This window comes from Trichechus manatus, unplaced genomic scaffold (genome assembly GCF_000243295.1).
Source record: "Trichechus manatus latirostris isolate Lorelei unplaced genomic scaffold, TriManLat1.0 scaffold00138, whole genome shotgun sequence".
NCBI lineage: Eukaryota > Metazoa > Chordata > Mammalia > Sirenia > Trichechidae > Trichechus > Trichechus manatus.
The window spans coordinates 4,269,065-4,282,673 of record NW_004444074.1 but is presented as its reverse complement, the minus strand read 5'-3'; the positions used below and the strand labels follow the sequence as shown (position 1 = coordinate 4,282,673).

The following is a 13,609-nucleotide window of genomic DNA, read 5'->3' as shown; positions in this document are numbered from 1 at the left end:
ACTGTCCTTAAAGAGGGAGGCCTGTGCTTGTCCAGTACTGGGAGCTATGACGAGTATTATTTGGAGATTATTTTAAATCCGCTTGGGCTCTTCAAAAGGAACAGGAAGCGTATATGTTGTTTTGTAGTTTTATTTTATTAAATCGGGGTCCTGTTGGTGGTGAGGTACAATGACGGCAGACTATTCCCAGCTTTGCTGAATGATTTAGAGCTTCACTGCAGGCTTCTTGCCCTGATGATGGGGTTGAGATTTGTCTTCACAGCCCACACACACATACACATACACCTCTCTCCCTTTCTATGGAAAGGCTAATGGATTGCAGCTAAGAAGAAAATGATACTCTAAGTCATTCTTGATTGTATATAGTCTTTTTAGCAAAGACTTGTAATCTTATACATCAATCACAGTTTAAGCCTAATAACCCTGAAATCTTAGAGTTGGAGATAAAGGAAGATGAGGGAAAAAATAATATTTTGTCAAAGTCTAGTGAAGTGTAGCCAAATAAAAATAAATTTTGGTATGCATTTTATTTCTTTTCCTTACTTTCTATTATAGGGAGATCAATCAGGCACATGATATAAATTCAATACATAAACAACTGATTGAACTCAAGTTATTTTCCCAAACTACCTTCCTTTTCATGTTGACTCATTTATTTAGAGTCACTGTTTCCCTTCTTCATCATCATCATTATTATTCATGTTAATAATATTATATAATACCATAAAAATATTAACAATTTTTAAAAATTATAGTAGACATGAAAGGGGCCCTGGTCACGCAGTGGTTAAGTGCTCTGCTGCTAATGGACAGGTGGGAGGTTTAAACACACCAGTCACTTTGTGGGAGAAAGTTGTGGCTGTCTGCTTCCATAACAGTTATAGCCTTGGAAACCCTATGGAGCAGTTCTGCTCTGTCCTGTAGGGTCGCTGTGAGTCGGAATTGACTTGATGGCACACAACAACAGTAGGAAACATTAAACAATGTCAGTAGGATGGATACATGCTGTCCCAAATGCTATCAGTGGTCCATCCATATCCCCTTGGATTCCATTAACATTTTTGTGTATACTGTCCTTACTTCCAATAGCCATCTTCTTTGTCAGAAGCCTGTCAGAACCTTCTTTGCTCTCGTACACAGAGGGCTGGAAGTACCCGGCTACCCTCAGCCACCCAACGACTCAGTGAATGTGGAACTACAAATATTCCAGTACCATCACTCCTTGGCCAAGATAATTCTGAGATGTGTATTTTACACCATTTTCTAAAGCTTTCCTCCAGGAAATGGGGAGAAGCGACAGAGAGTATGAGGGTGATGTAATTTTAAATCTGGCCTTACTGAGAAGTTGACACTTAAGCAAAGACTTGAAGGAGACAAGGATTAACCATGTATTTACTTGGTGGAAAAGTATTTTAGCAGAAGGAACAGCAAAGACACAGAGGCATGAGCATGCCTGGTGTGTTGAGGAAGTGTGTGATTTGAGTGGGAGACGAGGGGGACAATTGCAGGAAGTAAAATAAGACCAGACCACATAGGACCTTACAAGCCGTTTTGAAAACTTGGGCTTTTATTCTGGGGGAGATGGGGAGCCACTGGAGAATTTGGATCAGAGGAGTAACATGATTTAACTTACATTTTAACAGAATCTCTCTGCTGTGTTGAGAAAAGATTAGGGAGACAGGGTGGGTGGCAGTGAGCAACATTGAAAGCAATGAGACCAGTTAGGATGCTTCTGCCATAATTCAGGCAACAGATGATGTTCACTTTGACCAAGGTGGCAGCAGTAGAGGTAGTGAAAGTGGTCAGATTCTGGACATACTTTGAAACTAAAGACAGCAGGTTTTGCTGGTGGGTGAATGGATTGGATATGGAGTTTGTAAGAGAGAAGTTAAGGATGGCTCTAAGGTTTTTGACCTAAGCAACTTGGAAGGGTAGTTGCCATTAACCAAGATAGAAGACTGCAGAGAGAGTGGGTATAGACATGGGAGAGACGAGGACGTCTGCTTGTGACACGTTAAGATTGTGACGTGTATTAAACAGCACAGTGGAGATGAAAGGTAGGGGGTGGCTCATTCACTTTAACATGACTCTGCAGTTCTTCAGTCTCTATTTCTTCTGGAGCATCTTCTGTTCTTTTCCCACGGCCATTTGTATTTCCTGGTCAGATTCTAGAGGGAAGTATCCTAATTGGCCTAGTTCAGTGTTTTCAGACATTTTTAAAACCTGTGTTTGAGCAAAATCTTATGCAGAGGTCCAATACCTAAAATGGATAAAAAGCAAAGTTCCTCTGGTTGAAGCAGCATGAAAACCTGGGAGTTCACTCCCTCTGCCCAGCCACCTCAGCACCCCTCCAGAGTACAGTTTGAAAATCAGTGGTTAGGATTTCTTATCAAAATAGTTCCCTATGTTCACACCCCCTGTGCTCTGAACACATAGTAATAGGTACTTACTCTTCTGACTCTGCCACCACCAGTTTGATGTGCCGGTTTTTGAACTTCATATAAGTGGAAACATACAGTGTATACTCTTGTGTCTGCCTGCTGTCACTTGACATTATGTTTGTGAGATTTGTTCATATTGCATGTAGTTACAGTTTGTTGATTCTCATGCTGTAAAATATTCAGTTGCATTAATGTACCACAATTTATCCATTCTACTGTTGATGGGAATCTGGGTTGTTTCCAGTTTTTAGTTATTATAAATAAAGCTGCTTTGAACATGCTGTCTTAAATGAATGTTTGACACCAATTCCATAAACTGCCAAATTATCACTTGACCTGTACAATCTGACTTTTAGTCTCTTCATGTCCCTAAAACTGATACAGACGTCTGCCCCAACCTGTTTCTAAGGCCGTATAAATTCATGCACTTAGGACCTATCTTAGTTTCCTAGGGCTGCCGTAACAAAATACCACAAGTTGGTGGCTTTCAAGAACAGAAGTTTCTTGTCTTACAGTTCTGGAGGCTAGAAGTCCAAATCAGTGTGTCATCCATGTTGATTCCTTCTGAGGGCTCTGAAAGAAGAACTGTTCCATGTCTCTCTCCCAGCAATCCTTGGTGTTCCTTGGCTTGCAGCTGTGTCTGCCTCCGTCATCACAGGGCCATCCTTCCTCTGTCTAACTCTCCATATCTGTTCTCCTCTTTTATAAAAATACTACTCAGAAGGGATTAGGACCCAACCTACTCCGGTATGCCCTCATGTTAACTGATATAAGATCTTCAAAGATATTATTTCCAAATAAGGTCACATTCACAGGTATCAGGGGTTTGGACTTGACCGTATCTTTTAGCGGGACACAATTCAATGCCTAACAGGATTCTACCTTCTACTAATGGCATAGTACTTACCAGATAAAACATCTGGGGCTGCATGAAGAATTTGTTTTTAGGGAGGAAAAAAAGTCTACAAACTTTAAGTTCTTTTATTGCTTGTGAAAGAATCTTTGTTTTGTATATAATTTTTAATTTATACAACTACACATGAAGCTATTATCCTGCAGCCAGTGTTCTACTGCACTGCCATTATCCTGAAATTATTTTTAAATATAAGAATTCAGTAGATTATTATCTGCTGCATTGTTCTGGCCAGTTCTGTAAACTTAAAAGCAAGCACACTGAATGCAGAACTAAAAACAAAATTTAAAGAGATCTAAAATTAAAGCAAAAAAGAGATGAAGAAAAACCAAACTCTTGAGATAGCCATTTTTCGGTTTATACCTTAGAAATATTTTTCCTCTTCTCTACCACTGCCCCATTATCCACTCTTACCATCTTTCAAACAGAACAGTCAAAGCAATATTATTAATACCTGGTATCAATAAACAAAATAGTCCTAGCCCTGTTTCTGTTTGGAAATATGTGTCTGAACTAGAACTTATATCTTTGCTATTGGATTCAGTATTTGGTAACAATGTCCCATTAAACAGAGTCCTTCAAGCTTTTTCACGAGGCTTGGAGTACTTTAAGTAAAACTGAGATCATCTGATTGGCAGAACCTTGGAATATTGCACTGACATATCCATACCCTATACCAAAAGAGTTGAGCAATACTTCTGTTCACGTCTGGGTGAATATTTTATTTTTATTGAAGTATAACTTGTATGCATTAAAGTACACATATCTTAAGGGTATCAAACCAAACTAAACTCATTGCCATTGAGTCAATTCTGACTCATAGCGACCCTGTAGGACAGAGTAGAACTGCCCCATAGTTTACAGGGAGTGCCTGGTGGATTCAAACTGCCAGCCTTTTGGTTAGCAGCCTGTCTTAGTCATCTAGTGCTGCTATAACAGAAATACCACAAATGGATGGCTTTAATAAGGAGAAATTTATTCTCTCACAGTCTACTAGGCTAGAAGTCCAAATTCAGGGCGTCAGCTCCAGGGGAAGGCTTTGTCTTCTCTGTTGGTTCTGGAGGAAGGTTCTTGTCATCAGTCTTCCCTTGTCTGGGAGCATCTCAGCACAGGAACCTCAAGTCTAAAGGACACCCTCTACTCCCGGCACTGCTTTCTTGGTGGTGTGAGGTCCTCATGTCTCTCTGCTTGCTTCTCTCTTTTATATCTCAGAAGAGATTGGCTTAAGACACTGTCTAATCTTGTAGACTTCATCAGTATAACTGCCACTAATCCATCTTATTACATCACAGTGATAGCATTACAACACATAGGGAAATCACGTCAGATAACAAAATGGTAGACAATCATACAATACTGCGAATCATGACCTAGCCAAGTTGACAGATATTTTCTGGGGACACAATCCAATCCATGACACAGCCGTAGCACTTAACCACTACACCACCAGGGTTTACCTCTTAAGGGTATAGCTTGATGAATTATCACAAAGTGAACACACCTGTGTAACCATTACCAACGTTAAGAAATAGACCATTAATAGGACTCCCAGAAGCCCCTCCCAATCACTAACCCCTTCTTCCTTTTCAAAAGTATAGTTTTTGCTCATTGTGGACTTAATGAAACCAAACACTATGTATTCTTTCTTCGTGGCTTCCCTCAACATTATATTATTTTATAGAGGTTAAAGGCATGTGTAAGGTAAAGTAATAAAACTCCTAGAGGATAACAGAAGTTTGTTCATTTTCATTGCTGTGTAGTATTTCTTTGTGTGAATATGTCACAGTTTCTTTATCCTTTTAGCTGTTGGATAGAAACCCTGGTTGCATAGTGGTTAAGAGCTACGGCTGCTAAACAAAAGGTCGGCAGTTTGCATCCAGCAGGCACTCCTTGGAAACTCTATAGGGCAGTTCTGCTCTGTCCTATAGGGTCGCTATGAGTTGGAGTCAACTCGACAGCAACGGGGTTGATTTTTTTTTTGGTAGTATTTCTTTGTATGAGTGTGCCACAATTTTCTTTATCCTTTTAGCTCTTGGTTGGTATTTGAGATGTTTCCAGCATTCTTTGTTTTTTGGCATTTATGTGCATGCACTTTTATTGGGCAAATACCCAGGAGTAAAATTGCCATTCACCTTTGCTAGATAATGCCAAATAATTTTCCAAAGTAGTTGTACTGGTTTACACTCCCACCAATGATATATGACAGTTCCATTTGGTCCATTTCCTCTCTAACACTAGGTATTGACAGTCTGTTAAATTTTAGCTATTCTAGTAGGTATGTAGTGGTTACTCATTGTGGTTTTTATTTGCATTCCCCCAATTACTAATAAGGTTGAACATCTTTTCATGTATTTATTGGTTGTTTGGATACCATTTGTGAAGTGCATATTCAAGTCTCTTGCCCATTGTTCTATAGGGTTGTCCTTTTCTTTTACTGATTTCTAGTTCTTTTTATATTATGTATACATGTGCCCATAGGCAGCTACATTTATTTTGTTGCTCAAATCGTTCCAGCTTTGACCATTGGGAGCTCTTTCAGTTGGCTCTTGTGTCCCTTTGACATACCCCATCAATATGGGGTTGTTGAGTTTTTAAGGTTTAGGATTTTTTTGTTTTGTTTTTTGAGCACTTTCTTACTTTCTGGCACTATAACATGCTCCAGTCCTAGATTCTACCATTTCTCCAAGGAGCCCTGGTTTCTTTTATTGGAAAAGATCTAGGTGCTAGTATCTCATTGTTACGGGGTATCATTTCTTTTATTTCCTTTCAGCTGACAGAGCACAGAAATATATGTGTGGTATGTACAGATGTCAATAAATATTTCTATACGTGACCATCTTCATATTAAAGTTAAGAATTCATACCAATGTCTCTAACTCTAATCCATTACCACATGAATCATCCTAGGTTCCTCCTGTTACTTATGTTCTTATCTTTAAACTCCCAGTCCAATAGTTACACACTTAGGTCTCACCATTCACCTTACATTTACTTAATTGTTCACTTCCAGTGTATGTGTATAGCAGTGTCAGAACTGTTAACCTGTTCCCTCATGGGACAAACTTTATCAACTAGAGTACAGTTCTTATAGGCAGTTCCTTTAGCCATTAGTCTTACAGACTCCACTCATTTTGCACAGTTACTTAGGTCAATGCCTTTTCTTCCCACCCCTTTCCGTGAATTTGTTTCACACCTTTTTATTCTAGTTATATTCTCTCATCACATTCTGCATTCCTTCCTGGGATCCCCTGACCTCCTAAATGATTTCTTTAAATTTTGTACCATTAAAGTTCACTTTTTGTGCTGTAAAGTTCTGTGTTTTCAAAAATGCATAATGTCATGTATCCACCATTACAGTATCATATAGAATAGATTTACTGCTCAAAATGTCCCATGCTTCACATATTCATCCCTCCTCCTTGAACATAACTGTGGTTCATTTTACTATCTCCATAGTTTTGTCTTTTCCAGAATATTATATAATTGGAATCATATAGCATGTAGCCTTTTCAGATTGGCATCTTTCACTTATCAATATGCATTTAAGTTTCTTCCATGTCTTTCTGTGCCTTAATAGCTCATTTCTTTTTATCACTGAATAATACTGTATTGAGGAGCCCTGGTTAAAGCACTCAGCTGCTAGAACTGAAAGGTCGGCAGTTTGAACTCACCAGCTTCTCTGTGGGAGAAAGATATGGCAGTCTGCTTCCATAAATATTTACAGCCTTGGAAACCCTATGGAGTCGTTATGAGTCAGAATCAACTTGACGTTAGTGGGGTTTTTTGGGGGGGGGCACTAAATACTGTATTGTGTGGTTAGTTTGTTTTTCCATTCAGCTATCGAAGGCCATCTTGGTTACTACTAGTTTTTAGTGATTTTGAATAAAACTGCTGTAAACATTCACCTACAGATTTTTGCATGGACAGAAGTTTTCAGATCGATTGGGAAAAAAGTACCTAGGAGAATGATTGCTAGATCATATAGTTAGAGTATGTTTAGCTTGGTATGAAGCTGCCAAACTGTCTTCCAGAGTGAGTGTACCATTTTGCATTTCCACCAGCAATGAGTAAGAGTTCCTATCGCTCCAAATCCTTGCTAGCATTTGGTATTGTCAGTTTTGAGAGTTTAGTCATTGTAATAGGTGTATAGTGCAGCATGTATTTTTCTGTTCTCTAGATATATATAACTCAACACAACCTGGTAATCTTTAACTACACAAACCATCTCTACATTCTCTGTCATTAGCTGGTTTGTGTTCAGGATATAAAAACTGATTTTAACATATGCCTAAGCAAAATAAATTTGGCATTTTTTGCCTTCCATTAACAAGAATTATTCGATCAATTTGTCATTTAATGATTCCAGTCCATCTTCAAAGAAGATAAAAATAGAAACGATGACAGGTATTTGAGAATACTTTCAGTTCTCTCACAAATGATAATGGTGCAAGAAGTATTAACAGCAATCTGAGAATAAAACATTCAAGTTACAGGTGACCCCTTTAGTAGCGACAAAGTAACTTTCCGTGTATAAATACTGCATAGGTAGGTTATGATTTCAGCCATCTGGAATCTGCATCATTCCCCTTGAGTCATTCTCTATACTATATTTGTAAGTTATAAGATCAAATTAAAGCATTAATTCTAATACAGTTGCCAGGAAAGCTTAAAATTTTTACAGTAAGCAGTACAGTCAAAATTTGAATATTTTCCAAAGCTGTGAGACTCATATTTGCTGTAGCTTGATGCGGAGAACAGAATAACCTATATAATATTGTGTCCAAAACTTTGATCACAACCCCTTTAACTCTGAGAATCATCCCAGAGATTACTATAAATTAGTGGAAAAGTTTGCACTTTGTGCCTGAGGCATGTTGCTAGAATAATGCACGTCTGCCATTCAATTTCACGTGGATGTTGGTTCACCTGTGCCCAGGGAGTGAATTGCCAAGATTGAATTTAATTTGCGTAAATACAAAATCTGTTCACTGGTTTCCAGTGAGACCATAAAAACTGTAACATTTAGCCTGACCCGAGCTGGAATTCCTTTCACCCTTCTTTTGTTGGTGAGTTGTGTTCATTTTGTTTGATGGATTTGTTTGAAGAAGATTTGCATCTGCCCATTAATGCTGTTTGATATAGTCCCTTTTTATCAGTATTTGCTTGATGGCTAAGGAAGTAGCCAATTAATTACACAAATACCTCTTCTAGTTCTGGGGAGAATACAAAGCAATCAGGGGAGAGAGAAAAGAGACAATTATCTGAATGGATGTGACTGCTTTGTAGAGGTAAATGGATTGTAATTATGCCAGACTTCATGCTTTATTACTCTATTTGACGTGACTCACTAGAAGGATATCTTTTCATTTGGAAGATGGATTGCCCTTATAATTTGTGCGCTGGTGAGTCCTGCTGAAATCCATCCGCCTGCCAGCTCTGCTCACCATCACCATTTCTAAAGCATCCTACCATCATGGCGGCATCCCAAGGGAAGGTGTTTCCATGGTAATCTCAATGGAGGCAGTCAGCTGATGTCTGGCTCTGCCTGAGCTGGTGTTCTCTAGCCTTCTCCCCTCTCCCTCCAACCTTTAAACTGTATTTATTAGTCCTCTTTAATGGGACGTATATAATCCTTTAATGTCAGACCCTGAGTGGCGCTCAGGTTTATTTGTTTATTTAGGTAATAAATTTCCCTTCCTGATTAATTTTCGGCAGGTCCTGAAAGCTGTGTTATTTTGAACGTCCTGTGCAGATATTTTTTATATTTTTGCCTGGTATAACAAAGACAGCTGTTTAGGAATATTAGATATTTGGAAACCTTTGTTCTTAGAAAAGAGTGATGTCTGTATAAGGAAAAATTTAGAAAGATACAGATGTTAAGCTTTCAGTTTGAGTTTTCAGGATTTTTTTTTTTCTTGCTCTGATGGCTTTGCAATGAAATAGTCTTTCTTTCTGTCATTTTTTTAGCCCCCGATGATTTTATTATTGGATTTAAGTGAACCACATGGTTTTAAAATTCTTCGAAGAAATGTGACATCTAAGTTATATCCTCTCTTATTTCTTTTAATAAGAGAGAAAGAAGCTACTCTCTTGATTGTTTTCTTGCCCCATTGTCAGAAGTAAAAGCCTTTTGTTATACTGGTTGGAGACCACTGTTTATGCTAAACAGTCTAAGCAAACCAATTTATAATGTCAAAAGTCAGTGCTTCCGCCTGAGGTATGGTCCATTTTCATCAGTACTATACTTGGAAATTCAGTTTCCAATGTAAAAGAGGTAATCAAGCAGTAATCTGAAAACAACAATCCTTAAGGGTCAATTCATAGCTACTCTCAAAAGCTACTTTGTTGAAGAAACACAAAGCCTTTTAAAACTTAAGTGTTAAGAAAATGAATACAACACCTTATTTACAGAGGTCAGATTGCTGGAAACAAGATCCTTTTAGAACAACGCCATAAATCCAGAAGTATACATAAAAAAGAGCTCTCCCTTTGCAGAAACAGATGTCACTCACTGGCTGAGGCACTAATAAGCTTCCTCTCACACAACAGTGTCATCAGAGCCCTCTTTTATTCATTTAACATTTTGAACACCTACTGTGTGCCTAGAGCGCTGGTGGTACAGTGGTTAAGAGCTTGACTGCTAACCAAAAGGTTGGCAGTTTGAATCTACCAGCTGCTCCTTGGAAACCCTATGGGGCAGTTCTCCTCTGTCCTGTAGGGTCGCTGTGAGTTGGAATCGACCTGATGGCAAAAATCACTCGGTCTCTGCCCTCAAAGCTTTCCAGTCCTGTGGGAAGTCAGTGCCTGGGTTGGTCACTGTGGCAGGAGTGTCGGTACTTACCGCTGTGATGCTCAGAAAGTTGAAGTCACCCAAGGTCACGAAACTCTCAAGGAATGTTGGAATTCACACTCGAGTCCTTTTGACCCTGGAGTCCTTGCTCATAAGGCAGAAGGTGAACTGCTACCTACTGCCTTCCTTTTATGACAAACATCCATTCCTATTTTAAGAAGGGGGGAGAAATAGCAGAGTAAACATTTGTTGTGGACCTAATGTCAGGCACTTATTAGCTGATTTAAATATACCATATCACAATCTTTTTAAGAAAGAGTCCTATGTAGGAAATAGTATCATTTTATAAATGAGGAAACTAATTTTCAGAGAAGTTGGTCACTAATGCAGGATTTCAATACAGGTTTGTCTGACGCCAAAGCCCAAGATAGCCATAAACTAAACATTTTCTGGTTTCGTTGCTGTCTTAGTCATATAGTCCTGCTATAACAGAAATACCACAAGTGGATGGCTTTAACAAGGAGAAATGTATTTTCTCACAGTCTAGTAGGATACAAGTTCAAATTTAGGGTGTCATCTCCAGGGGAAGGCTTTCTCTCTCTGTCGGCTCTGGAGGAAGGTCCTTGTCATCAATGTTCCCCTGGACTAGGAGCTTCTCTGTGCAGGAACCCTGGGTCCAAAGGATGTGCTCTGCTCCTGGCACTGCTTTCTTGGTGGTATGAGGTCCCCACTCTCTGCTTGGTTCCCTTTCCTTTTATCTCTTGTAAGATAAAAGATGGTGCAGACCACACTCCAGGGAAACTCTGTTTACACTGAATCAGGGAAGTGACCTTAGTAAGGGTGTTACAATCCCACCCTAATCCTCTTTAACATAAAATTACAGTCACAAAATGGAGGACAGCCACCCAATACTGGGAATCATGGACTAACCAAGTTGACACATATTTTGGGGGGATACAATTCAATCCATGACAGTTGCTTATGTTCCTCTTTCTCTCTCTCCCTCCCTCCCCTTCCCCTCATTTCCCTTGTTTATTAATGGATGCCTTTTACTTTCTAAAACATTTAATCTTAAGCTTTTTGAAAACAAGTTACTTATAGGCCCTGGGCACCCAGCAGGAAACCAAATAATCAAGACTTAAGTTTGTGTATTGGCCACATTCTGCGTGTCAGCGGCTTCAAATGTTTGGTCCATTAGGGTACAAAAAAGAAAAAAAAATACATTTTGCTTCATTTCTCTTGAGGGAAAAAACAGCACCTTTGAACAGAGCTGCCACCTTGTACTTCTATTTGCACAGCCGTTTCCCTTTTAATTGCAGTCTTGTCTTTTCAAAGAAGAAGCACAGGGAAAGGGACTACAGTGTCAGGCAGGCCAGCTAAATGCAGTGCTTTCATTGCTAACCTAGTACTTAGAAGATTTGAATGTGATTTTATTTAATTTCCATGTTTAAAGCCAAATAGAAAATGTTAGTATCTTCTAACTCAAGGGTTCTAAATCTTGACTACACATCAGAATAGCCTGGGGAGGTTTTAAAAGTTCTGATACCCAGGCCACAGCCCAGACCAATTGACTCTCTGGGGTGAGACCTAGGCATCAGCATGTTTTAAAGATCCCAGGTGATTCCAATGTGCAGCCAAGGATGTGAGCCCTGGTGGAACTGCTCTGTTCCTCAAGTTTATTCACTTTTCTGTTCTGGTTATTTCTTAGAAACATTTGTTGAAAGCTGGACTTGCCCCAAAATTCTGTTCTGCCATTAGAATTTTTCTCACTTTTATGTGAGAGAGAGACAGAGAGTCTGTGTTTTCTAGACAGCCTTATGACCTGTATCGAAAATTAAATCTTCCTTAAGATACTGATCATGGTTTCATGTTTGAGGGTAGCCTTATGGGAAGATTTTCCTTAAACAAGAGCAGTATGCAATAACGAGTTTGTTTCTTATTTATTGGGTGGGGTCCAGAGAAAACATTCTCTAAACTGAATTGTTAAAATGAAGTTCCACTGTAGTGTAGGAGAATCTGATTTTCTAATATAACAGACATACAGGGGATTTCATTTTATTGGAATTATGTCCAAACGGAGACCTCTTTAAAGTGTGCTGGGGCTGGCGGGTACGTCTAGCAAGACAAGTACTGTTGACAAGTTCAGGATCCTCTTTTCTGACTTTACTAAATTACTGCTTTGCCTTCTGTGGATGGAATATCCTTTCACTTGTTAGGCCCATGACTCCCCCGGCTCTTCTCTCCCCAAATTGTTCCATCTAATAACCTTTTGCAAAGCTTATTGAGTTGTTAAAAATACCTATATAGCATTTAAAGATCATTGCACTATAAATGGTAAAGGACATAAGAGAAATCACATCCCATGGGGTCTGGCAAACACAGGTGTTAGGATATGTAGCAGCATGTGGGTGGTTGTTGAATTCATGCCCCATTTTAACAATAGCATCCACTTCAGTGGTTTTTTGAAGCCTGAAATGAGTTGTGTGTAAATAAGCCTGAAATAATGCATGTAAAGTGCTTAGTACAGTTTTTGTCACATAGTAAAAGGCCAATGCCTAAAGAAATCAGAGGAGAAGGATGAAGTCAGCCCTCAGTGTCCTCAGTGTTTACTCTTTGCTCTTGCTTTTCATTCTGCCTGAGTGTTCTTCCCTCAGATTTCTGCATGCTTCCTCCCTCACTTCATTCAGTTCTCTGTTCAAATGTTACCTCACAAGGTTGTCTAGAATGATACCTTCCCAGCCCCACCCTTCCCCCTCTATGTCTTTATATTACCACTTTACTCTTCTTCATAGACCTTCACATATACAGTTGTTTACTGTCTAACTCCCCCATATTCCTGTTAGAACATTGGCTGCCTGGGAAAACGATCATGGACTCTCTTGTTCCCAGAACAGTACCTGCTGTATAGCAGGTGTTCAATAAATGGGTGTTGATTAATAAGTTGGAGGGGAAACAAGATTGGAGACAAGGAAAGCAGTTAAGAGGCTGCTGCAAAATAATGACAGAAAATTTCCGCAGTCTAATGAAAGAGATGAATCTACAAATCCAAGAAGCTCAAAGAACGCCATGCAGGATAAACCCAAAGAGAACTACACCAAGATACATCATAGTTAGGCTCTCAAAAAGTACAAAAAAAAGAATACTGAAAGCAGTGAGAGAGAAGCAAATAGTCACATACAAAGGATCCCCAATAACACTAAGTGCCAATTTCTCCTTAGAAACATTGGAGGCCAGAAGGAAATAGAATGATATATTTAAAGTGCTGAAAGAAAAATAAACTATCAACCAAGAATACTATACCCAGTGAAACTATCCTTTAAGAATGAGGGTGAAATTAAAGCATTCCCAGATAAACAGAAACTGAGAGTTCATATCCACAAGACTTGCCCTACAAAAAATTCTAATGGGAGTTCTGTAGATGGAAGAGATACTAGAAAGTAATTTAAAGCTATACATAAAAAGAAA

General features: G+C 39.0%; 1 protein-coding gene across 1 annotated transcript in view; it reads left to right on the top strand.

Moving 5' to 3' along the window:
* Positions 1-13,609, top strand: part of MYO1D (myosin ID) — a 260,935-nt gene that overhangs the window by 211,761 nt on the left and 35,565 nt on the right. The gene's annotated exons all lie outside the window — the stretch shown is intronic.